This window comes from Mobula birostris, chromosome 4 (genome assembly GCF_030028105.1).
Source record: "Mobula birostris isolate sMobBir1 chromosome 4, sMobBir1.hap1, whole genome shotgun sequence".
In the NCBI taxonomy this organism is placed as follows: domain Eukaryota; kingdom Metazoa; phylum Chordata; class Chondrichthyes; order Myliobatiformes; family Myliobatidae; genus Mobula; species Mobula birostris.
This window is the reverse complement of record NC_092373.1, coordinates 134,665,042-134,689,018: the sequence shown is the minus strand read 5'-3', so window position 1 is coordinate 134,689,018 and position 23,977 is coordinate 134,665,042. Positions and strand designations below refer to the sequence as shown.

Sequence of the window (23,977 nt, the reverse complement as noted above, 5' to 3'; positions counted from 1 at the left end):
CAGTATAAATTCTCACAACTAGCATACCTCAACTAGCTTCCTGCAAAAGTGGACCTGGTCCACAAGAAAATAAGAGAGTTCAACCTACATTGTATCCCAAAGTCACTGCAACCTAAATTGCCACCTCTTAAATGATCTAAATTACCCAATTACCATCTCCTTGGGCACCTCAAAGCTGATGCCTGCAAATTGCTCCAAATCACTAGGCAAGATCAAATCTCTCCTGGACCAACATCAAACCTCTAATGCTTGATTGTCCAGCATCCAAATCCAAAAACTGAAATGCTACTGTCCTCTGCTTGACCGAGACCGAGGAGAAAGCACTTGAGGGAAACAGCAGATATTTAGTAGAAGGAACAATATGGGAACCAAAAGTCCTTTGCGATATAGATGAAGTAGGGCCAAAGCAGGAGAATTACGAGAATGAACGTAGAAATGAACAAGGCTCCAGTAAAACTGCAGAGCTCAAAAAGCAGTCTGAAAGCACACTTCCTCCGCACAATACTCAGTCACTGACACAGTCAGATCCCCCCATCAAAAACACCATCTACAGCCAAACCAACCAAACAGGAGGATGCAGGAGTTACAGTGAAGGTGAATAAAGAATAGTTAAAATCTAATACAAAGCCAAACTTTTTAACAAGTGCCAAGAGAATGTTCCGAATGCTTGCATTGCCATTTGTTGTAACAGAGTACCAGAGACAAGTTTCCAGTGGAAGTAGGGAAGAGAATTCAAGTGACAAATGATAGGACTCGTAGCTAATGAAAGATAATTGGCTATAGACTCATTTGATATATTGTTTAGAATAAATTTTCAAAAGTCATTTTCCAAAGCAATCCATCTTGATATTTGACAAATCCCCAAGAGCAAGAACAACCAAAAACAAGCGTAACTTATATACACCAGATCCCATAAGCATCATTTACTTTAGCAATACTAATTAATGGACAAATCTGAGTCAGGACACCGGAAAGAATAATTATTATCTTGAAATCCAATATTCAAGCCCAAGCTTAAATATGTCACATGGGACATTGCAACACCAATTAATGTGACACAAATGTACTAATTAATGATTCAGGTAAAGACACAACTGCTGAGGATACACATTAACATTTGGATGTATGAGACTCCAAAACCTATCTGCACAGAAATGTTACAAGTTGAAACAATTCACAGCTACAGTTACCTGTCAGAAAACCAGAGTTTACAGTCAGCAGTTGAGGGAATGCAGGGACACCTTTTTCTCTCTCCACGTTCTCCCCCCCCTCCAGAGAATCGTGCTGCCTAGCAGAGATAGATAATTGACCTCTTCCCCCATTTTTGTCTCCTACTCCCTCCCTCTTTATGCCATCTACCTCCTTTCATTTTCACTCCCAATCTGTTACTCATTGTATTTCTCTCTGACCTCTATTATCTTGAAGACCTGCACCACTGCCCTCAACTAGAGTATTTTCCTCACTCTTTCCTTCCCTCTCTTTATACTGCACTCATTGGCATTCCATCAGTCATTCCTATATCCTCTCATTTATCTCCTCAAGGTCTTGTTACCCAACAGATTACAAGGACTTGAATGGAGCTTCTCACTTCCAACTGGTAGACATAGGTAGAGTGACCACAGTGAAAGTGGGCTTACAATCTACGGGAAATTGGGGGAGGGTGTAAAGGATAAGTAGATAGGCAGGGAGATGGAGAGGATGGAAGGGATCTTATCTCCAAGGACTGAATGTGGCTCAGATTGCAAATCTGTCCGCTAACATTACTTGTGTATGGTTTCTAAACCACTAGCATAGCACTAAACAGGCAAAACAAGAGTGGCTGCAGGAAAAGGACAAACTATCAAAAGTTCAAATTCAGAGTCAGATGTTTGCAACATTATGTCAGAACCTGTCTGTTTGTCTCTTGTGTTTAGGCTAAACAAATACAATTAGATTCCTTCCTCACTATTGCAGCATAGGTCAGTGTCACTGAAGGAAGTTATTGGGGACAAGCAGTATCTCAGGTAAGTGTATTGAGAAATGAAAGCCAGTATTAGAACCACAAGTAATTAAAAATAAATATTGAGAACATGATGCATTAATATGTTTGGAAATGAGATCATGGCAGAAATATTAAAAATTCAATTAAATGTCAAACCTGGTGGAATAGAAGGCAGAAGTGGGACCGCATCATAAAAAGGGTGGTCAGGTAAGAATTTTTTAAAATGTAAATGACCGAAATGAGGACCCTTTCCATATATTGGACTAAAATCCATGATTAGAGAACCTTTTAAAAGCCATGATGTGGAAGGTGACATCTTCAGAACATACAGTATGCTGATTTAGCAGAACGACCTCTACAGCTTTCTCCCAGTCGCTACATTAGATTGGCTGTAATAACAGCAGATTCCACCACAGAGTCACAGAATTTTTTTTTTATTTGAAAAAAGTAAAAAGAAATTAGCTTGGGCCTGGAGCAGCATTCAAACTAAGATGATGGACAGACAAGAAGCAAAGATCAGTGTTGTAGGTAAATAAAGCCTGGATTAGGAAATACTGGTGTGACTGTAGGTTGTCAGTGCAGGAAAAGAATAAGATAATTGAAAATTCAAGTCCAAGAAATCAGATGATTATAGCAAGATGAAACCCATTACTTCACAGCCCAAGCGTTTGGAGCCACAAGTGACAACAGATACAATAAACAATCTGCTGGAAGAACTCAGCGAGTCAAGCAGCATCTGTGGGAGGAATGGAATTACTGATGGTTTGGTTCAAATTCCTTTCCTCCCACAGATGCTGTCAACCCACCATGTTCTTCCAGCTGATTTCTTATTGCTCCAGCCCAAAGGTTTGTTTGAAATAACCATTAACACAATGATTATCTTTGTACGTTCAGATATATTTTTTAAACTTAACAAGTAAACGTAGCAAATGCTCATAAATAACATCACATAGGTGAAAACAACTTCTAGATTATGATCTAGGGAAAGATTTTTGGTATCTTAATTATTGCTGCAGTTCTGCTGGCTTAGTCAATGCAAGAACATTAACTATAGCACACAATCTGTTATTCTGCAGATTGACTGCACCCTCAGATTACTGAAGCATCTCATTTTAGAAACAAACAAAATGAAAACTCATCTTCAAGGAAGTTTTAGGCAGTAAATTGCAAGAGGAGGGGCACCGTGGCAGTTAAAACAGATTTGTATTGTATGAATGCTCAGGTGTGCCCAGATCCTAGCAACAGTTGCCAGGATATATCCAACGGTTGGGACATTAATGGACAAAACAAGTCTTTCAATGAGGGTGATGTCAATAAAACGATGTGAAGATCAACTTTACAGCAAAATCCAAGAATGAGATTAAATACACACGAAATGTTTGCTTCCATTCACAAATTTAACAGCTCAGAAAAGTGCCAATGCCAGATTTTTCTCTTCTTCATAGTAACAAATTGATCAAAGAAAAAAAATCAGCCAATAGTAAATCTATTCATCTGGATGCCATGAACTTGAATTACAAGATCCAAGAGATGATCTGTTTTAACAAATAGAGAACACCTCTCATTTTAGACACCTTGAGAGTATAGTGAAGTAATCAGCCCTTTCAGAACATTTAAGTTTTGGATGAGGTCCAACAGCTTTAACAGGCTGACTGAACATGTGATAAGTGATCTTACAGTATGCTGGATATACTCAATACACAAACTTTCTTCAAAGGTTTTCACAGTTCCATCATCAGATTTGAACTCAACTGCAATTGTTCCAAATGCTGATTTTGCATTACAGCTCTGATGGAGTCTTGAGTGTATTAGCTTCAGATTTTCAACACAATCATTGTCAAATGTTGTCACGTCAAAAGGTAGCAGGAAGTTATCACAGCATTATATTCAGGAGAGGCAAATGCCAATTAACAAAAACCTAAAATCTATAGCACTACCAATACAGACCAAATATGCCTTTAAATGAACCCTTACGTAATACTATCAATAATTGACATGTCAACACAAGAATGGAGCAGCATAAAGGTCTACAGGAAGTACAAAACCGTAAATCCTACACCACCAGGTTCAAAAACAACTCTTTCCCTTCAACCATTCAGTTCTTGACCCAACTGATAAAACCCTAATCACAACTAATTAGCAACACTATGACCACTAGAACCCTTTACACCAAAATTGACCATTTTTCCTTCTAATTGTATTCCTTCCTCATAAAGTGTTAACTTATAAAGTAGTTTCAATTATGTGTTTCTTGGCTCAACCAAATATGGAGTCTTAGATATGCAACAAAATGGGCAACCGGACTGTTTGTGAGGTGTTACACTTCTGTTGTTTGAATCAGGCATCTGTGTATTCCCAATATATGAACTTGAAAGGTTCCCCCTTTCCACTTTGAGCAGTTCTGGGCCAGAATTCCCAGGTGTCAGAGATGTTGCATTTTCCCCAATCAGTCGATCCGGTAATCTCCTCCCATGACACCGCAGAATAAAATATTATTTCAGGACTCTGGTGTCAGCTCCATTTTTCACATGACCTACCCAATGGTGCTGAGTGTAATTACAGCCTTAATGCTGTTGACATTGGACTGGGAAGAGTTCACCTATCCTTTCAATGGATTGAGAAGATCTTGGAGCTACCTCCAATATCCTCAGGTGGGGAGAACAAAACTGAAGATCGTATCGCAGTTCTGATCTCATTAAACCTTTTGTAATTGCAACTTATCCATATTACTCTTATACTCAAACCCTTCATAATGACTGCCGCTTTATAGCTGCTCGTAATGGAAATTCACCCTTATAGAAATCACAAATCACTGACCAAAACTAAGCAATTAAAATTCACTCACAAACTTTATGTGGGAAAAGTAAACAATTTTTTTCCAACTCTCATTGCTGGATACAAGCACTGACAACATAGCTTTGCATTACAGAGAACTGCAATATGGACCATTTTCTAGGAACACAACCCACCTCACCCTCCTACCAGAACACAGGGCTGCCTGTGCTATTTGCCTTCGTCACCACCAGCAGTCTTCTGCACATTATTTTTTGTATTTTGTGCAAAAGGACAAACAACTCACTCTGAACTCTGAATAATATTTATTAGTTTTTCAGCAAACACATTTATTATGCTTTTCTATTCTTTTGCTGCTTTTCTCCCCATCTGTTCCTCTTTCAACCTGGTGGTATGTCCATTCAGACACATCTCCCATTTCAGACTGAAGGATCAGCAGACTTGGATACAGTATAGGCAAACAACAGGAATTCTGCAGATGCTGGAAATTCAAGTAACACACTGCAGATGCTAGACGAAGGGTTTCGGCCTGAAACGTCGACTGCACCTCTTCCTAGAGATGCTGCCTGGCCTGCTGCGTTCACCAGCAACTTTGATGTCTGTTGCGTGACAGTATAGGCAATCTTTCCATTTTAGTTATTAAGAATGCATATTGCTGAAGATCCAGAACTGACCCTCATGAAAGTGCATCCTAACATCCCAAACCAAACTCAGCTCTTTCCATTACTTACCTTCCATGCCAGTGTACAGTATTTCCAGATACCAAGAGGCTTAACCTTTCTAGGTACATCACAAAGATCCAAACAGATGAATCCTTTGTTTGGCTCTGTTTGAGCATTACATCCTTAATTTAAAAAAACTCATTTATTTCAGAGAACTGAGTCTTATGTTCCCCTATTTGTGTGGAAGGCAATTTTGGAAATTATACCTTGTAAACCCTCCTCTAAGCCAATAACAGACTATGAAAAGCAGTCCACTATATATTTCATTCCAGTGAAAAAATAACCATTAGCTACTACTCTACTGTTCATTCTTCAGCAGTGTTTCTGCAGACCATGTTATTCCATGCCTTACAATATTGGCAACACCTATTATGAGGCACTACCAAATCCCTTTGCAAAGTCCTTCAATACCACATCACAAACTCCATCTAAACAAATGGGCTTTCACAAATCAGTGCTCACCTTCTCTATTGAAGCTAATGTTGTCCCTGATTATTATTGCTAGGATTTCCTCTACCAATCAGATTAAAGCAATTGGGAAATGAAAATCCTCATGTCCCAGCCCTGCAGAACCTACTCTAAACGCATAACAGAACTGCCCTAGCAGCCACATTCAACCTGCTCTTGCCCCACCAAACCTACTTGTCTTCCCCTCTCGCCTTTCTCCTCTGGTTCAATCTGCTCCCACTTGTATCCACAATTGAGACCTCAGATTCCCTACAGCATTCTGCTCATTCCCAATTATCTGGTATAAGCAGACTCACCTTTATCACTGGCAATTTTTTTACACCGCCATCAAGATAATCTTAGGCCCTCTGCTTCTTCCTGCAGAAGCCCAACCACTTTCCCTCCACCAGCTTGAATTTGTACTCACATTGAACATCTTGCCTTTAACTCCAGATCAAAGATGAACACTGGTAATCAGATAGGACCCAGCGACGCCTGATGTTTTGTGTGACATCTGAAACCAACTGCCTCTATGTCAGGGGACAGGCTAGCTACTAATCTCCGTTACAGACTAACCAATTTCCTTTGCTTATTCCGCATCCCACCCTGCCTCCTGCAAAGACTCTATTCCATTATCCCAGTCCCTCGATCTCCATTACACTTGCTCCAAAGATAGGACATTTTACACAGATGCCTCTGAAATGTCTTCCTTTCTCTTCAACTTTGACTTCCCCTGCATCATTGTTAGCAATCCCATTGCCATATCTCATCCATTTCCTGCGTCTGTGCTCTTCCCCCCGCTCTTCAGGGCAAAAAATGGTTTTCCCTGGTCCATATCTTCCACCCACCAGCCTCCATATTCAACACATTCACCACAATTTTTAAGCCCCTTCAGATATTCCACCACCAAATCGGACTTTGCAACTTTCTCATCTGCTCTATTTTCAGCAACCAGCCTGCTTCTTGCACTACTTTCCCTTGCAACTGCAGACAATGTCACATTTGTCCCTTTACCACTTCCCTTCTCACAAACCAAGGACCCAAAAACCCTTCAGAGTGAAGCAGCAATTCCTTTTCACTGTGGTGTTCACAATGTGATCTTCTCCAAATCCCAGTTGGGGTGACTGTTTTGCAGAACACGTGTTAAATCTGCAGGGGAAACTCCATCCCGGTCCCATGTTGACTTATCGGTGTGGCCTCCCTACTGTTACAATGAGACCCAAAGTAAGCCCGACAGACAGCACTCCCACTACAGCCTTCTAGTTTCAATTCTACAATCTCAGCTAACTTGTTGCTATCAGTCACCCTCCTGTGATATTGACTCAGTTTATTTTTTTCTTTTTCACATTTTGTTGGAGGAAGTGCCTAACCTGATGTGCTAGGTACATCTTCCTGCTCTGCATTTTGTAAATATTTTGCTTTATGCCCCATTCTAATTTCGGCCATTACCTCACTATGATTTAGTTTACAGCTTGACCCCATGCTCACCCTAGATTTTCCTTATCGGAGACATATCTCTCCCCCCACCAACCTTCCCCACAGTTTCACAAACTTCAGTGCTTTCTATCTCATTCCTGAAATAGGATCATCGACTCAATTAGTTACCTCTGCTTCTCTTCCAATAGATATAACCTGATCTGCCAAGTATCTCCAGTGCTACCATCTGTCTTCATGGTCTTTACCCTAACAGCCTATAATGAACAAGGATGTCAAATTTCCAGCATTCCAGACTATAGGCTCCATCTTTGAATCTACAGATGTTTGCAAGATTACTTGCGTGATCTTTCCCCACCCACAACAACCCAGTAGGCATCACATCTAGATCAAGTAATTTATTTACTTCCAGTGCAGCTAGCTTTTCTAGTACTATCTCAGTCTTTTTTAAAACAGCCGGAATTTCTATTATTTCTTTCTTTGCTGAGACTGCTGCAGTATCTTAAACCTTGGTAAAGTATTAAGGTAGGAGACAAGGGACAGCAGATGCTGGAATCTAGAACAACAAAGAGCTGGAGGAACTGAGCACGTCAGGCAGCACGAATGGAAGGGAAAATTTACCAACTGTCTCCATGAATAAATTTTCCACTTAGCTCCCATTTTTACACTTGTAGCCCTTTTCCTCTGGAGACATCTGTATCTATACTTCTGGATTCAGGCCCATATTTTCAGGCAAAATGTTCTCACACCCTTCCCTTCCTTCTCTATTTTATTTGCCTATATTGACTCTCTGCTATTTGTCTTTCTTTTTGCTACTTTTCTTCTCTATCTTTTGGGTCATAAGAACATAAGAAATAGGAGCAGGAGTAGGCCATCTGGCCCATCGAGCCAGCCCCGCCATTCAATAAGATCATGGTTGATTTGTCTGTAAGTTCAGCTCTATCTACCTGCCTTTTCCCCATAACCCTTAATTCCGTTACTATGTAAAAACCTATCTAACTGTATCTTAAATAAATTTAGTGAAGAAGCCTCAACTGCTTCCCTGGGCAAAGAATTCCACAGATTCACCACTCTCTGGGAAAAAGTTTCTCCTCATCTCTATCCTAAATCTTCTCCGCTGAATCTTGAGGCAACGACCCCTAGTTCTAGTCTCACCTACCAATGGAAACAACTTTCCTACTTCTACCTTATCTACCCCTTTGAAAATTTTGTATGTTTTTATAAGATCCCATCTCATTCTTCTGAATTCCAGAGTGTATAATCCCAGGATCATCTTCTTTATCCTTTTATAAGTTCCCTACCAATTTCCTCACTAATACCATGCTGAGTAATTAGCATTTTGTAAAATAATTCCCAGCCTTTTACACTGGAAATCAGGGATAAGGATAGTGACAGAGGCAGATTCAAATGTAACACCTAAAAGTGAGCAGTGTAAATATTTGAAAAGAAAGAATTTTGCAGAGCTATGGACAAATCAGAGAGTGGAAGTTGTTGGGCCACTCTTGCAGTGCAAATATATCCATGTTGCAACCACACCATCATTTCCAAATAACAGCATTATATTTGATAGCAACATACCTACCTTCCTATTCACCCAAAATATCATACATTTTGAAAAAAAAACTATTATGCTCAGTATCCCCACAGTCCCCTCTTTAAAACTGAGGATGAAGGCCACAAGCAAAGGCCAAATTTATCAGGTGGGATACTGCACTCCACTTCAGAAATACACTGGATAATTTATTATCTTTCTGTGCCTTCATCACTGGTTAATTAAGTCTTATAAACACTATCTTCATTTTATTTAAAATTATACTTCCAGGAAGAATTTTGAAAATGTTTGTGTTTCTTAAGGGTCTATTTGAATTTTGTTGTTAAAATAAAGCATGCTTATCCATTCAGTTGGATCTACAAAGCACCAAAAATAAAACTAGACAGCTCTCATCACAACCGCTAAAGACTTTGCTACTTTCCTCAGTGCAAAGGAGGAAGCAACATGGAGTTCGCAACTCCGGCACACCATACCAATGGTGCAAGAACACGAGCCGCAACAAGTGATAAGTTCTGAAATAATTTACAATACAAGCTTCTGGGACATGAAGCTGGGAAGAGATCTGTGGTTGTGAACAGAGCCTGAGGCCGACCGCCACATCAACATGTAGGCGGCGGGAGCGGCCAGACACCAGGACAGCTCCTCCCAGAGCAGTCGAGTAAGCTGGGGAGATACAGAGCAGGGAAGCCTTGGTACCACTGGTGCCGGGACCCCGAGACCGGGGCCAGGGGCGAGGGGCGGGGCACGGTCGGTATGCTGGCTGCCAATCCTCGTACCAGTAGCAGGTACTTTGATTAACCGATGACCCCGTTTAGTCTCGCTCACCTTCTTTCACTCTCACCTCTTCGGCGCCTTCAGGAACTCGTCCCCGTCGCCGTCACCGAGACCGAAGACATCAACGCAGCCCCCACACTCATTGAAGTCGCTCCCGGAAGCAAGGCTGGCAACAACATCCGGGTCTGCGCCCAGACCGGCACAAGCCACGACGTCACATCCAGATCCGCATGGTCCACCTGGCGGTAACCGCCACATCCGGGTCTCAGTTTTCCCTGCCCGAGATCAAACGGCGCATCCGAGGCCCGGGTTCATACCTGTGGGCCGACCACCATTTGCCTTGTTGCCTTTGGTCTCAGCGGCGTGGTGGTAAGCACTCCAATTTCCCTCCCTACATCTCCACATTCTGTCAAGCAATTCCTTAGACCTTCTGTAATATACAGATATATTTCTTTTAGCGCAGTTACTACCCTTAGCACTAATTATTGACCGATAATTTACGCATGCGCATTGATTTGTCGCGGCTGCACAGCGAAGGTATGTTCGCCTCTGAGTGCGTGTGTATGTAGTTGTAAAGACACAACTTTACAGGTTGTAAACTGAGCGGGTATCACCAACTGCACCGACAGTTACGAGATGACAGAACTCGCGGGAAGGGGCAGAGACAGCGAGAGGAAAGGGTGAACCAGTACAGAGAGGGCAGTCAGTCAGGCATGCGTGAGTGAGTGACAGTGTAGTACAGTGAGAGACAGCTAGCAAAGCTAAAGTGAGAATAACGTGACCATGGTCTTAGTCGGGAAAGTTGACGAATTTCACTCTACTAATGAGGACTGGGAATCATATATCGAGAGGATTGATCTGTATTGTAATACTAATGATGTGCATGAGAAAAAAGATGTCTCTACACTTCTTAATCGGTGTTAAACGTGCAGCCCCTTACGCAATTTAGTCATTCCTGGAAAGCCAGCAAGCATGACTTTTGATGAAACTGCTGAAATTTTACAAAATCACTTGAGCCCAAAACCGCTAGTAATAGCTGAGATTTTTAGATTTTACAGAATAACCAGTCAAAGAATGAAAGCATTTGTGAAAACATTGCAAGGCTGTGCAAACTTCACCAATACTGTGACTTTAGAGATGGACTTTCTGGTGCATTAAGGGCCAGGCTTGTATGTGGCGTGCATATTCGGACCACTCAATAGAGGCTACTGTCAGGAAGAGACCTAACCTTGGAGCAGGCATTGAACATTGCAATATTGTTAGAGGCTGCAGCAAAGGATGTGGCTGAACTAGAGAAAAAGAGTTTAGAATGTGAAACGCACAAAATGTCCCTGAATGGTGCAAAAGGCCAAAAATGTTATCAGTGTGGAAAATCTTCCCATGATGCAAATGAACATTGGTTCAAATTAAAAGTTTGCAGAGAATGTCACAGGCAGGACCACATAGAGTGTGCAAGTCAGATAAAAAGCACAACCAAAGAGAAAAGCCACGCAGTGGAAAGTTTCAAGCACAAAACTAAACAAATGCATGAGATGACTGAATGCAAATCTGAATTACCAATGAAAGCTCTGAACGTGTCATCAACAGGCAACTGCAGGCCAAATAGTAGCACTAACCAGAGACCGTCACAGCTGCTTAATGCTAATGAGAAGGTGTTTGAGAAGCGTATTGGTAAACTCAAAGGTATGAATGCCAGAATTGGACCTGGATGAAGCACCAATACCAAGATGCCATAAAGCGCAGTCAGTGCCTTATGCTCTACGTCCCAAAGTAGATGCTGAACTTCAGAGCTTGGAAGTTTCTGGCATTCTCTCCAAGTTTGAGTGAAGTGATTGGGTTGTACCCATTGTCCCAGGAATCAAGAAAGGGAACACTGGAGCTGTTTGTATATGCAGGGACTTCAAAGTGCATACTGAACAGAATTGCCTGCCACAAGTAGACATTATTATGTCTTTGGCAGGCGGAGAAGGTTTTCAAGATTGACTTATCACTAGACAGCGAATGGAGATTGAGGAGTTAAGCAGGAAGTTCCTCACAATCAACACTCACAAGGGACTGTTCCAGTATAATTATCTCATTTTTGGCATCACATCAGCTCCAGCAATTTGGCAAAGAGCAATGGACCAAGTGCTCCAAGATATCCCAGGAACACAATGTTACCTTGAGACATCATCGTGACTGGCAAAAATGATGAAGAGTATCTCCAGAACCTTGGTAAAGTGCTTACCAGGCTGAGTGAGTGTGGTCTGTGTGCAAAGAAAGAGAAATGTGAGTTTTTCAAGAATGAAATCTCACATTGTGGACATGTCATTGACAAGCATAGCTTACATAAGTCACAAGAGAAGATTAAAACAGTGTTGCAGATACCCAAACTACTACCACCAGTTTTTTCCAAACATTGCTGCACCCATTGAACGCACTGTTGCAGGCAAAGTGGGAAGGGTCAGAAAAAGCATTCAAGGAAACAAAGATACTAATAACATCAGATGAAATGCTCACCCATTATGGCCCATCCCTGCCCATCAGTCTACCTTGCGATGTGTCCCCTTATGGCATTGGTGCTGTTTTGTCACACAATATGAAAGATAGATCTGAGTGACTGATTGCATTTGCTTCAAAATCACTGATGAGTGCAGAATATAGTTATGCATAGAATGACTGAGGGGCCCTTAGTGTAGCGTGGGGAGTAAAGAAATTCCACCAGTACCTCTACGGACAAAACTTTAGTGACACCACCAGCCCCTTGCGTTCATTCTGAATCCCAGGATGTCTGCAACCTGATTGCAACGTTGGGCACTTTGTCTAGGAGCCCACACATAGAGTTCAAGGGTCCCAAACAACACAGTAACAAAGGAAAAGGGCCCGAAGCAAAAGTTTCGGCACCCTGCATGGGTCAGTACTTAGTAACAACCCTTTTGGCAAGTATCACAGCTTGTAAACATTTCCTGTAGCCAGCTAAGAGTCTTTCAATTCTTGTTTGGGGGATTTTTACCCATTCTTCCTTGAAAAAGGCTTCTAGTTCGGTGAGATTCCTGGGCCGTCTTGCATGCACTGCTCTTTTGAGGTCTATCCACAGATTTTCAATGATGTTTAGGTAGGGGGACTGTGAAGACCATGGCAAAACCTTCAGCTTGTGCCTCTTGAGGTAGTCCATTGTGGATTTTGAGGTGTGTTTAGGATCAATATCCTGTTGTAGAAGCCATCCTCTTTTCATCTTCAGCTTTTTTTATAGATGATGTGATGTTTGCTTCCAGAATTTGCTGGTATTTAATTGAATTCATTCTTTCCTCTACCAGTGAAATGTTCCCCGTGCCACTGGCTGCAACACAAGTCCAAAGCATGATCGATCCACCCCTGTGCTTAACAGTTGGAGAGGTGTTCTTTTCATGAAATCCTGCACCCTTTTTTCTCCAAACATAACTTTGCTCATTGTGGCCAAAAAGTTCTATTTTAACTTCATCAGTCCACAGGACTTGTTTCCAAAATGCATCAGGCTTACTTAGATGTTTCTTTGCAAACTTCTGGCGCTAAATTTTCTGGTGAGGATGCAGGAAAGGTTTCTTCTGATGACTCTTCCATGAAGGTCATATTTGTGCAGGCGTCGCTGCACGGTAGAACAGTGCACCACCACTCCAGAGTCTGCTAAATCTTCTTGAAGGTCTTTTGCAGTTACATGGGGGTTTTGATTGCCTTTCTAGCAATCTTACGAGCAGTTCTCTCGGAAAGTTTTCTTGGTCTTCCAGACTTAAACTTGACCTCCACCGTTCCTGTTAACTGCCATTTCTTAATTACATTACAAACTGAGGAAACGGGTACCTGAAAACACTTTGCTATCTTCTTATAGCCTTTTCCTGCTTTGTGGACATCATTTATTTTGATTTTCAGAGTGCTAGGCAGATGCTTAGAGGAGCCCATGGCTGCTGATTGTTGGGACAAAGTTTGAGGAGTCAGGGTATTTATAAAGCTTTGAAATTTGCATCACCTGGCCTTTCCTAACAATGACTGTGAACAAGCCATAGCCCTAACAAGCTAATTAAGGTCTGAGACCTTGGTAAAAGTTATCTGAGAGCTCAAATCTCTTGGGGTGCCCAAACTTTTGCATGGTGCTCCTTTCCCTTTTTTTCACTCTAAAATTGTACAAAACAAAAATAATACACTAATCTTGCTTAAAATGTTGAAAAGAATGTTTCATCTTTAACTTTATGACTTTTGGGGATCAGTTCATCTTCGACTCACTTAACTATTCACAGTAACAGAAATTTTGACCAGAGGTGCCCAAACTTTTGCATGCCACTGTAGCTTAGGACAAAGAATACCCAGTTTTGATTTTGCCAGGACCACTGGTTTCTATGACTCATCCAACCTTGCAACAAAGACCTAGATTACAGCAAAGAAGGGGATCTGCCCTTGAAGTTTGACCAACTCTGGCATCAAAGTGCCCATGGGGAAATCAAACTCTCTGAACTCCAGTACATCACTGTTGGATTTCCTGAGGCCAAATACCTGGCTGTACCAGGTCATTGCCTTGAGGAATTCCTCCAGCTTCTTCATCAATGGATCTTCTGTCATAAGGTTAGGAATGGGGATGTTTGGTGAGAATTGCAGAATGTTTCAATAGGTACATTTAATGTCAGAAAAATGTAAATATACATCCTGAAATTCTTTTTCTTCACAAACATCCATGAAAGCAGAGGAGTGCCCCAAAGAATGAATGACAGTTAAATGTTAGAACCCCAAAGACCCCCAGCTCCCCCCTCCCATGTACAAGCAGTAGCAAGGCAATGACCACCCCCCACCCCACCAGCAAAAAAGCATCTGCACCCTCCACTGAGCGCTCAAGCATGCAGCAAAGCATCAATAAAGACACAGACTTGCAGTACCCCAACGACTACTCATTCACCCAGTAATTCAACATACCACAGGTTCTCTCTCTTCTTAATAAGGGAAAAAGAGGTATCCCCGTTTCACAGCGAGAGGGGAGACATAACAAACATCTCGCTGATTTACGATGTTAAAAGTCCATTGCATTGCTTATTCCAAGCTCTGCACCCAGAGCGTCGGCCCCGGAAAGGCTCAGATCTCTGGACACACAACCCACAGCATCTAACCCACTGCTCCTGATGTTCTGTATTCTCCCGCGATGCCTCAGGGGGGGTTCTGTTTACAGCTTCACAGGTAAGGAAGTAGCAAGTAACCATTTCATCACATGTATTTACTGAGATACATCGTGGAATAGGCATTTCCGGCCCTTTGAGCCACACTACCCAGCAACCCCTGATACAACTCTAGCCTAATCACAGGACAATTTACAATAACCTATTAACCTACCAACTGGTACATCTTTGGACTCTGAGGGGAAACCCACAGACAGTCATAGAAGGAATGTACAAATTCCTTACAGACGGCGGCAGGAATTGAACCCAGGACCCTGATGTTGTAAAGCATTGTGCTGTGCACTATGCCACCATACCAAATAATGACCATTTGCAACGATAGAGAGCATGATAATAACCTTTGACAGTCAAGTGGAGCTGGGTATCCTGTGGCAAATGCACTGGCTACCCTGTGGCTCTCCCATCATCTACAAGACTGTGGTAAAATATCTTCCACTTAGATTAGTGCAGTTCTAACGAAACTTAAAACTTAACTGTCCTTGTAGGAACAGCTGCTAACTAAACTGGCACCCTATCTTCCATTCTAAACAGGCAGTTTCTGGCTGCAGTGCAAATAATCCAGGTATCCAGGACTGCGGTTGCTTCAAAATGAGGCTTAGCATTGTCTCCTCGGGAGGGGTTGAGAGATGGACATACTTCAGCAGAAAAAATTACATAAAGAGGTTCTCGCATTATCTAGTCTCACCCAGTCATCAATGCATCATTGATTCTACACAGGAAAAAAAAACACCTTTCAATCAACAAAGTACATCACCTACCAAAAATATGTTACATTTTTATCCATGATCAATATCAATGGAGACAAAAAGTACACAGAAAGTCTGGTTTGACAGTCTACCTTTTTTTGCAATAAGCTCTGCCAATCAATATTTACTAATGTCCTTAAGAAGGTTGCTGCAGTTGAGTAAAAAGTCACTTATCACGATTAACATAATAAAAAGATTACCTGCATCAGGATCAAAGCACAAATCACACAGCAAGTAAAGAAATGGAGGATAAATTGGCACTACAAGAATAGTGGCAAAATAACCAGCATGCTATTAACCGTCTGTCAATAATAAAACAATCTGTTTAATCATTTACAGAATCATACAATGAAACATGAAACTTCGGGCTTGATTTAAATTTGCTGTTGGTGCAGGTGAGGAAAGGGCATAGTCTTACCATTCATAAAGATAATGTCATTCTCTCTCCCTGACTGCTGATTTAAGTCAGATAAAGAAACCATCACTGGACAACAGTATTTTTTGAAAGTGTTGCTTCTTCAGAATATTTTTTTGTTTATCACTGCTTGATGCTGAACACAAATATAATTTTAGACTACTTGTATCATGTAGGAATTTGGAGAAACAAGAAATTAACTTTTATTGAATATGATGCCATTAATTGCATAATGGTGCTGATGCTTTACTAAGCTAAGCTTAAAACTAAGCTAAAAATGTTTTGTTGATTTTCCTTTCTATTCAATGTCAGAGACTTCTCGCTTAAGTGTTCAACAATAATCAGCCAGCACTGATGAATTCAAGTTGCCCTGATACCGTATCTCTACGACCATAATATCCTGATGAAACCTTTCACCATGCTCTTCACTGCCAATGGCAAGATTTGCAGGGAAAAAGTATAAATGGGAAAGAACAAAAAGATTCTTTATTTACATGTTGCACTTCATGGTTTTGGATGCTTGAAGCCTGTTCTCAACCAGCTGCACGTAGTTTGGTGCTCTAACCGTCCAGAAAATTTTCAGCAACGTTCTTAAATGCCTTCCATGCAATTTTTTCCAGTCCCACTAGAAGTTCTTCAAATTGCTTGTCATTGATGACCTGTTTGATTTGTGGACCTACTAAAATGCCTTCCTTAATCTTGGTATCAGTTATTCTGATTTGAATTATAAATTGAAATATCAAATATAGGTGATTTTTTTTTTAAATGGTGCATGATAAGGAAATGTCATGGTGATTTTCATGATCAGTAACCCAAAATCCATTACATCGATCCGTAAGTATTCAGGAAGCAAAGTTTTTGTTGTCATGCAGAATTGGTTTATTAGTGCCATATATACTGAGATACAGTGAAAAGGTGTATTTAGCACTCCATTGATATAGATCCTTCCAAACAGCTCAACGAGACAGTACAAAAGGTTCAAAGTATAGCATTACAATTATAGAGAAAGTATAGTGCTAATGTATAAATAAGGTGCAAAGACCATAGAAGAGGTAGATTGAGTTCAAAGTACATATGTACTCCCTTGAGATTCAGTCTCTTGGCATTTACATGAAAAAAAGAAGAACAACAGAATTTTCACTGGCAACCAACCAATGTGCAAAATAAGACTAAGTGTGAAAAATATAATACTGAGAAGATAAGTTGTAAAGAGCCATTGAAAGTGAGTCTGTAGGTCATGCAGTCAGTTCAGGGTAGCAGTGATTGAAGCTTCAGGAGCCTGATGGTTGTAGGGCAATAACTTCCTGATCTTTGTAGTGTGGTACCTAAGATTTCTGTACTTCCTGCCCAATGGTAATAGAAAAGGGCATTGCCGAGATGATGGGGCTCTTTGGTGATGGTTGCTGCTTTATTGTGGCAGTGGCCACGTAAATGTATTCAATGGTGGGAAAGGTTTTGTCTGTGATGGACTGGGTCTTTCCATTCCTGAGCTTTGGTGTTTCCATACCAACCATGATGCAACAAGTTAGAATACTCTCCACTGTGCATCTACAGAAGTTTGTCAAAGTTGTAGAGGTGCAGTTGTACCTTCTTTTTGATGACATGTACCGGTGCCAGGACAGATCTCTGATATGTTAATGCCAAGGAATTTAAAGCTACTGACCCTCTCTATCTCCATTCCCCTAATACGACTGACTCAAGGTTCCTCCTGTAGTTGATACAGGACTTCGGTTTTGCTGACACGAAGTGAGAGGTTGTTGTGCCACCATTCAACCAGATTTTTAATCCCCCACCTAAGTGCCAATTCATCACCACCTTTGATTCAACCAGCGACAGCAAACATAAATAATGTGTTGGAGGTGTACTTAGCCACAACCAATCATAAGTATTATGAAGGATCAAGAATTTATTTTCATTGTAGAAGAGATCCATTCAAGACTCTTATAACAGTGGGATAGAAGCTGTACTTCAGTCTGATGGTATGTCTTTTCAAGCTATTGTCAAGCTTTTCTTCTGTCCAATGGGAGGGGTAAAGAAAGAGAATATTGGAAGATGATAACTCAAACACCCAATATTGCTAAAATCTTGTTTTCAAACTGGAATGTAAATCTAATAGACTCAGAGCCATAGGGCATAGATATAGGCCCTTCAGCCCAATGAGTCCATACCAACCATGATGCCCAACCAGCTAGTCCCAAATCCTGCATTTGGCCCTCTAAGCCCCATCCTTCCATGTATCATCCAAGAGCTTCTTAAATGACACTACCATATCTGCCTCATCCACTTCCTCTGACAGCTTGTTCCATATACTCATCACCCTCTCTGTGAAAAGGTTACCCCCATTAGATCATTGTTAAAGCCTTGCCCCTCACCCTAAATCTACACTCAGTGGCTACTTTATTAGGTATACCTGTACACTTGCTTGTTAATGCATATATCTAATCAACTAGTTACAGTATGTGGCAGCAATTAAATGCTTAAAAGCATGCAGACATGGTCAGGAGATTCAGTTGTTATTCAGACCAACCATCAGACTGTTCCTGATCTTTGTAGTGTGGTACCTAAGATTTCTGAGAAGAAATACGATCTAAGTGATTTTAACCATGGAATAATTGTTAGTGCAAGGAAGGATGGTTTATGTATCTCAGAAACTGCTAGTCTCCTGAGATTTTCAGCAGTCTAGAGTTTGCAGAGAATGTTGCCAAAAATATCCAGTGAGTGGCAGTTCTGTGGATGAAAATGCCTTGTAATGAGAGAGGTGAGGGGAGAATGGCCAGATTGGTTCAAGCTGACAAGGCAGCAACAGTAACTCAATTAACCACGCATTCAGAGCGTCCCTGTCAAACCTCGAAATGAATGGCCTACAGCAGAAGACCATGAACGTACACTCAGTGGCCATTTTTTTAAGTTTAAGAGGTACCTCATAAAGTGGGTGTATGTCTGCTAGTTTTGGTCTTTCCTACCCGAGGCAAAAGACTGTTACCATCCATCTTATCTGTGCCTCCTATAACTTTAAACATTTCTATAAGGACACCCCTCATTCTCCTACATTCAAAAGAACAAAGACCTAGCCTGGCCAAACTCTCCCTATAACCCAGGCCCTCTAGTCCTGGCAAAATCCTTGTAATTTTGTTTCTCTGCTCTTTCTAATTTAACCACATCTTTCCTATAACAGAGTGACCAAAACTCTCATAGTACTCCAAGTATGGATTCACCAACAATTTGTACATCTGCAATATAATGTCCTAACTCAGTGCCCAGACTGATAAAAGTCCAGTGTGCAAAATGAATTTTTTACCCCCTGTGTACCTGTGATGCCACCTTCAACAAAGTATGCACTTGTACTCCTAAGTTCCTCTGATCTCTTACACTCCCTAGTGCCTTTCCATTCATAGTAAAAATCCTATGCTGGTTTGACTTTCCAAATGCAGTTGGACTTCCAATACCTTCTCAGAACAACTGAGAAATCTTGTGTCCAAATTATCAGAAGGCAGTCCATAAAATTATCAATGCTTTCTTCAGTCCTCCATTTTTTCCAATCCATGTAGATCCTTCCCTCTGTACTCTAACCCTCTCTAGATCTGATGCCTGTAGAAGGAACATAGCCGTTGCAAAGAAGTAAAAGGGAGGGATGAGAGAGGCTGGTAGGTATTAGGTGGAAACAAGGAAAATTATAGGAAGGCAGAGCCATTGGGGGTGAGAAAAAGAGGGGATGGATGGAGACAAAGATTGATATATGATAAGTAGAACCAGTGGGATGATGGGTAGTGGGAGCTCATGGAGAGGGTGATGAGTCTGTGTAAATCGAGAGGAATGGATGGAAGAGTGATCATGGACTATTGAGAGGGAAATTAACATGGGGGAAATAAGTTACATGCAATCAGAAAACTTAGTCTTCAAATAGAAGAGTTAAGCAGGCATCACTTATTACCAGCGGTAAAGAGGAAAACAATAAGCACAGGCAATGTGAGATCAAAAAGCTGGAAGTGCTCATTATGAGGGGTGATTGATAAGTTTGTGGTCTAAGGTAGAAGGAGATGAGTTATACAGCTCTCGTTACATGCACGTGCAGTTCAACTCTGAGTGATTATGCAGAAAGTTTGAAGTTAATAACTTTTGTGGTATTTCTGTTTCAGATAATTGAAAATTGCAAATAAGCACTGTCTGAGAAAATGGACAACATCAGCCTTCGTGCGGTGATCCGCTACCTCGGTCTCAAGGGCTTATCACCCAAGGAGGTCCACAAGGACATGGTGGCAACACTTGGGAAGGGTGCCCCTTCTTACAGCATGGTGAAGAAGTGGGCTGCTGAATTCAAACGTGGCAGACAGAGCCTGGAAGACAACCCCCGTCCTGGAAGGTCTGTCACAGTCACCACACAGGAGACTATTGACAAAATCCATGACATGATCCTAAAAGATCCACGAATAACACAGCGGTACATTGCCACAGAGCTGGGTATCTCCCAGGAACGCGTCCATGCAGTTATCCAAAATTTCAAAGTCCAGAAGGCTTCAAAAGAAAGCACTACTATCCATAAACTGCCATAATTGTAGCTTTTTCTTTTATCTAAGACTAAGTTTCACACTCCCAGCCAACAGCACTCCCTTCCTCCCTCACCTCACCTACACATTGGCCTGAACAAACAGGGCTTCAACTCTTTTCCCTCTCATGAGTGGTAACTGTGTAGGCTGTCTGAAACAAATTTTAATGTTAAAAAATCATAACTTCCAGGCAGACAAACACCTTTTCAATAGTTAGAATTGGAATTACACTTTTAACTTTAATAATACTCAAGTGGAAAGGTATTTTCAGTTGAATTACACTTTTGTAAATTGACACATTCAAGGTGGGAAAATAAATTTTGAAAGACTTCCTCCGCCCTCCCACCTACTCACTGTCATTTCATAGAACTTCAATGTAGCAATTTTGTTTTTTCACATAACTTAAGTGCTCAGAGTGCTTTTCTCCAACAACTCTTGACTCCATTTTGTTGACTGTTGAGCCTGTCTTCCTGTCTTATATCAGTATTTTGAATATTAAAGTTCTGTGAACTGCCAAAACTACAGGGGTCAAACATCTCTTACTCTGTCACAAACAAGAGAAAATCTGCAGATGCTGGAAATCCAAGTAACACACACAAAATGCTGGAGGAACTCAGCAGGCCAGGCAACAGCTATGGGAAAAGAGTACAGCTGACGTTTCGGGCCAAGACCCTTCAGCAGGGTTGGAGAAAACAGATGAGGAGTCAGAGTTAAAGGGTGGGGGAGGGGTGGAAGAAACACAAGGTCTGCATGAATCTAGGCAACAATGGTTTTCATCTGGCTCTGTTCTCAGAAGTTTTTAGAATAACTGTTAATTAGTTTCTCTCAACAAAGGTGCTTGAACATTCAGAGGTATCTTATCAATTATAAGATGCTTCCATTGTAAATATGTCTCAAAGGAACCATTTGTCAACCCGATTATTGAAGTAAATCATGTCATTGTAACAGTTGAAATTGTATTGAATCACCTACTGTTTCCTTTGATCTTAAGAGTATAACAATCTGATGTACTTTTGAGTTTGTGGGACTCTACCAAGAGTGTCTCTGCTTGTTGTGATGAATAAAGACTTTCATATCCGAAATCTCTCCAGTTTCTCCAATGACCTAGTCTCAGTCACAACATTTGGGGGTTCTTCCTGGATACATTGATAATCCAACTACCAGCAACCTCGGCAGTCTAAAGGGAGGGGGATGAGCATTTCGGATCGTGACACCCCATGCTCCCCCATACTCTGCAAGGAGTCGCAAAGTATCAAAGAACATCAGAGAGCTGGAGAGGTAGATGTTAAAATGTGGTGGTGTGTGTGTGTGTTTTGTGCAAAGGCCCAGCTACCAGACAGCATTGGATAGTCTTGAGACCAACCTACCAGTTGCAAAACGTGATTTCAGACTGAGTGTATACTTGTTTGCTGGGCTACTGTTTAAGTGTAGCTTAGCTATTGAGTGGTGTGGAAGTTACTGTGCGGGTTGCCAGAGGGTGTGTTCGGGGAACTATATAGTAGTGCATTGTTTGTAAGTGTGTTTGACTGTGGGTGTGGAAAAACCTTCGAATTAAAGTCCAAGACGGATGGTAGTGCAGAAATATTTAACTTCCTACATAAAAGGGAAACAGAAACATTGTGGGCTCGATTATAAAGAGGAGAGAACTCACAGAGTATATGCCCCATAAACTTGAGGAGATTGAACAGGGAATAGACAATGCTCTGCGGATTAAAACCTAGAGCCCGGAACACTGGCAGTGGTGAAAAAGGCAATCAAAGAGGAAGGGCAATAAAGCAGCAATTATTCTACGTCATGTGTATTAGCAAGAGAGGACAAAGAGCTTGGAATCACATGTATATAAATAGCAGACCTACAGAAGAAAAGGGATGAAGAGAAAGAACAGTGAGACAGTGTACAATCAAAGCAGTTAGAACAGAGAGAGACACACGGGTGAGAAACAGAACTGTTACAACAATACAAGAATCAATTTGTCAAGGAAATGTGCAGACTGAATAATGGAATAGCAGGTGGGTGCTCACTAGATGACAGCTGAGGAAAGTGATGAGATAAACTGGAATGTGCTGGGCTGAGAGGTTGACATAAGGGAAAGTGCCCACAAACAACAGAAGTTATATCCACTGCTGCCTGTTACAATGCCACCCATAAAGACCAGGCAACAACAGGCTCAAAGCCCTAATGATTCCAGCCAGCCACTCCACTCTCGTCACCACCATCCACAAGCCCTTTACCCCAGGGGAAAAGCAGAGCATTGTATGTGAATTGCCCTCAATTGGAGCTGTGTGTGGCAATGTGGAATTTTGGGGTAAGTTAGAAGAAATAATTGAAGTCCACCAGAGACATTCAGTGCTGCTAGAAAGTTTGCGAACCCTATTGAATTTTCTTTATTTCTGCATAAATATGACCTAAAATGTGATCAGATCTTCATGTAACTCCTAAAACTAGGTAAGGAGAACCTAATTAAATAAATAACACAAAAAATGATATTTGTCCACTTATTGAGAAGAATGATCCAATATTACATGTATTTGTTGGAAAAAGTATGTAAATCTTTGCTTTCAGTAACTGGTCTGACCCCCTTGTTCCTCAATGATTGCAAACTGTCCATGCCCTGAGGCAGAAAAGCAGCCCCAAACCATGATGCTCCTTCCATCATGCTTCACAGTTGGGATGAGGTTTTGGTGTTGGTGTGCAGTGCCCTTTTTCCTCCAAACACAGCAATGTGCATTTCTGCCAAAAGCATTGTAGAACATCCAGGTGGTCTTCTGCATTTTTGTTTTTGGAGAGCAGTGGTTTCCTCTGGTGTCCTTCCATAAACACTATTCTTGTTCAGTATTTTTCTTATAGTGGGCTCGTGAACAGAGATTTTAGCAAATTCCAGAGATTTCTGCAGGTCTTTTGTTGCTACCCTTGGTTTTTTTTCACCTGCTTTGGTACTGCACATTGTGTTCTTGGTACGTTCTCTGCAGGACACCCACTCCTAGGGAGAGTAGCAACAGCACTGTGTTTTCTCCATTTGTAGACAAGTTGTGGACTGATGAACACTCAGGACTTTAAGAAATGGTTTTGTAGCCTTTTCCAGCTTCGTGAATCTCTACAATTATTGTTCTAAGGTCCTCTGAAAGTAGTTTTGGTGGAGGCATGGTGCACATAAACAGATCTTTCTTGAGAAGAGCAAGCTCTGTCAGTAACCTGACTATGTGTGTGTTTTTTAAGGGCAGGGCATCTCTACAACCCGCATCTCCAATCTCATCTCATTGATTGGAAAACCTGACTCCAAATAGCTTTTGTAGAAGGCATCACCTCAAAGGTTCTCATACTTTTTCCAACAAATACATGTAATATTGGATCATTTTTCTCCATAAGTAAATGACCAAGTATAATGTTTTTGTGTT

The 23,977-nt window shown here is 41.3% G+C and overlaps 1 protein-coding gene and 1 long non-coding RNA gene across 6 annotated transcripts in view; one reads left to right on the top strand and one right to left on the bottom strand.

Annotated features, from left to right (window-relative positions):
* The window catches only part of arfip1 (ADP-ribosylation factor interacting protein 1 (arfaptin 1)), a 131,723-nt gene extending 121,833 nt beyond the window's left edge, over positions 1-9,890 (bottom strand). For 2 of the 5 annotated variants that reach the window (XM_072256074.1, XM_072256075.1), the window contains exon 1: positions 9,755-9,889. The gene's annotated coding sequence lies outside the window, so the exon portion shown is untranslated. Of the gene's footprint in view, positions 1-9,754 lie in introns of all 5 variants that reach the window. The other 3 variants (XM_072256071.1, XM_072256073.1, XM_072256076.1) reach the window with 3 other exon arrangements.
* LOC140196604 (uncharacterized) lies at positions 9,475-21,664 on the top strand. The gene is made up of 2 exons (XR_011885763.1): positions 9,475-10,072; positions 20,175-21,664. It is a non-coding gene; the product is annotated as an uncharacterized lncRNA (long non-coding RNA).
* Positions 21,665-23,977: the final 2,313 nt, after the last annotated feature.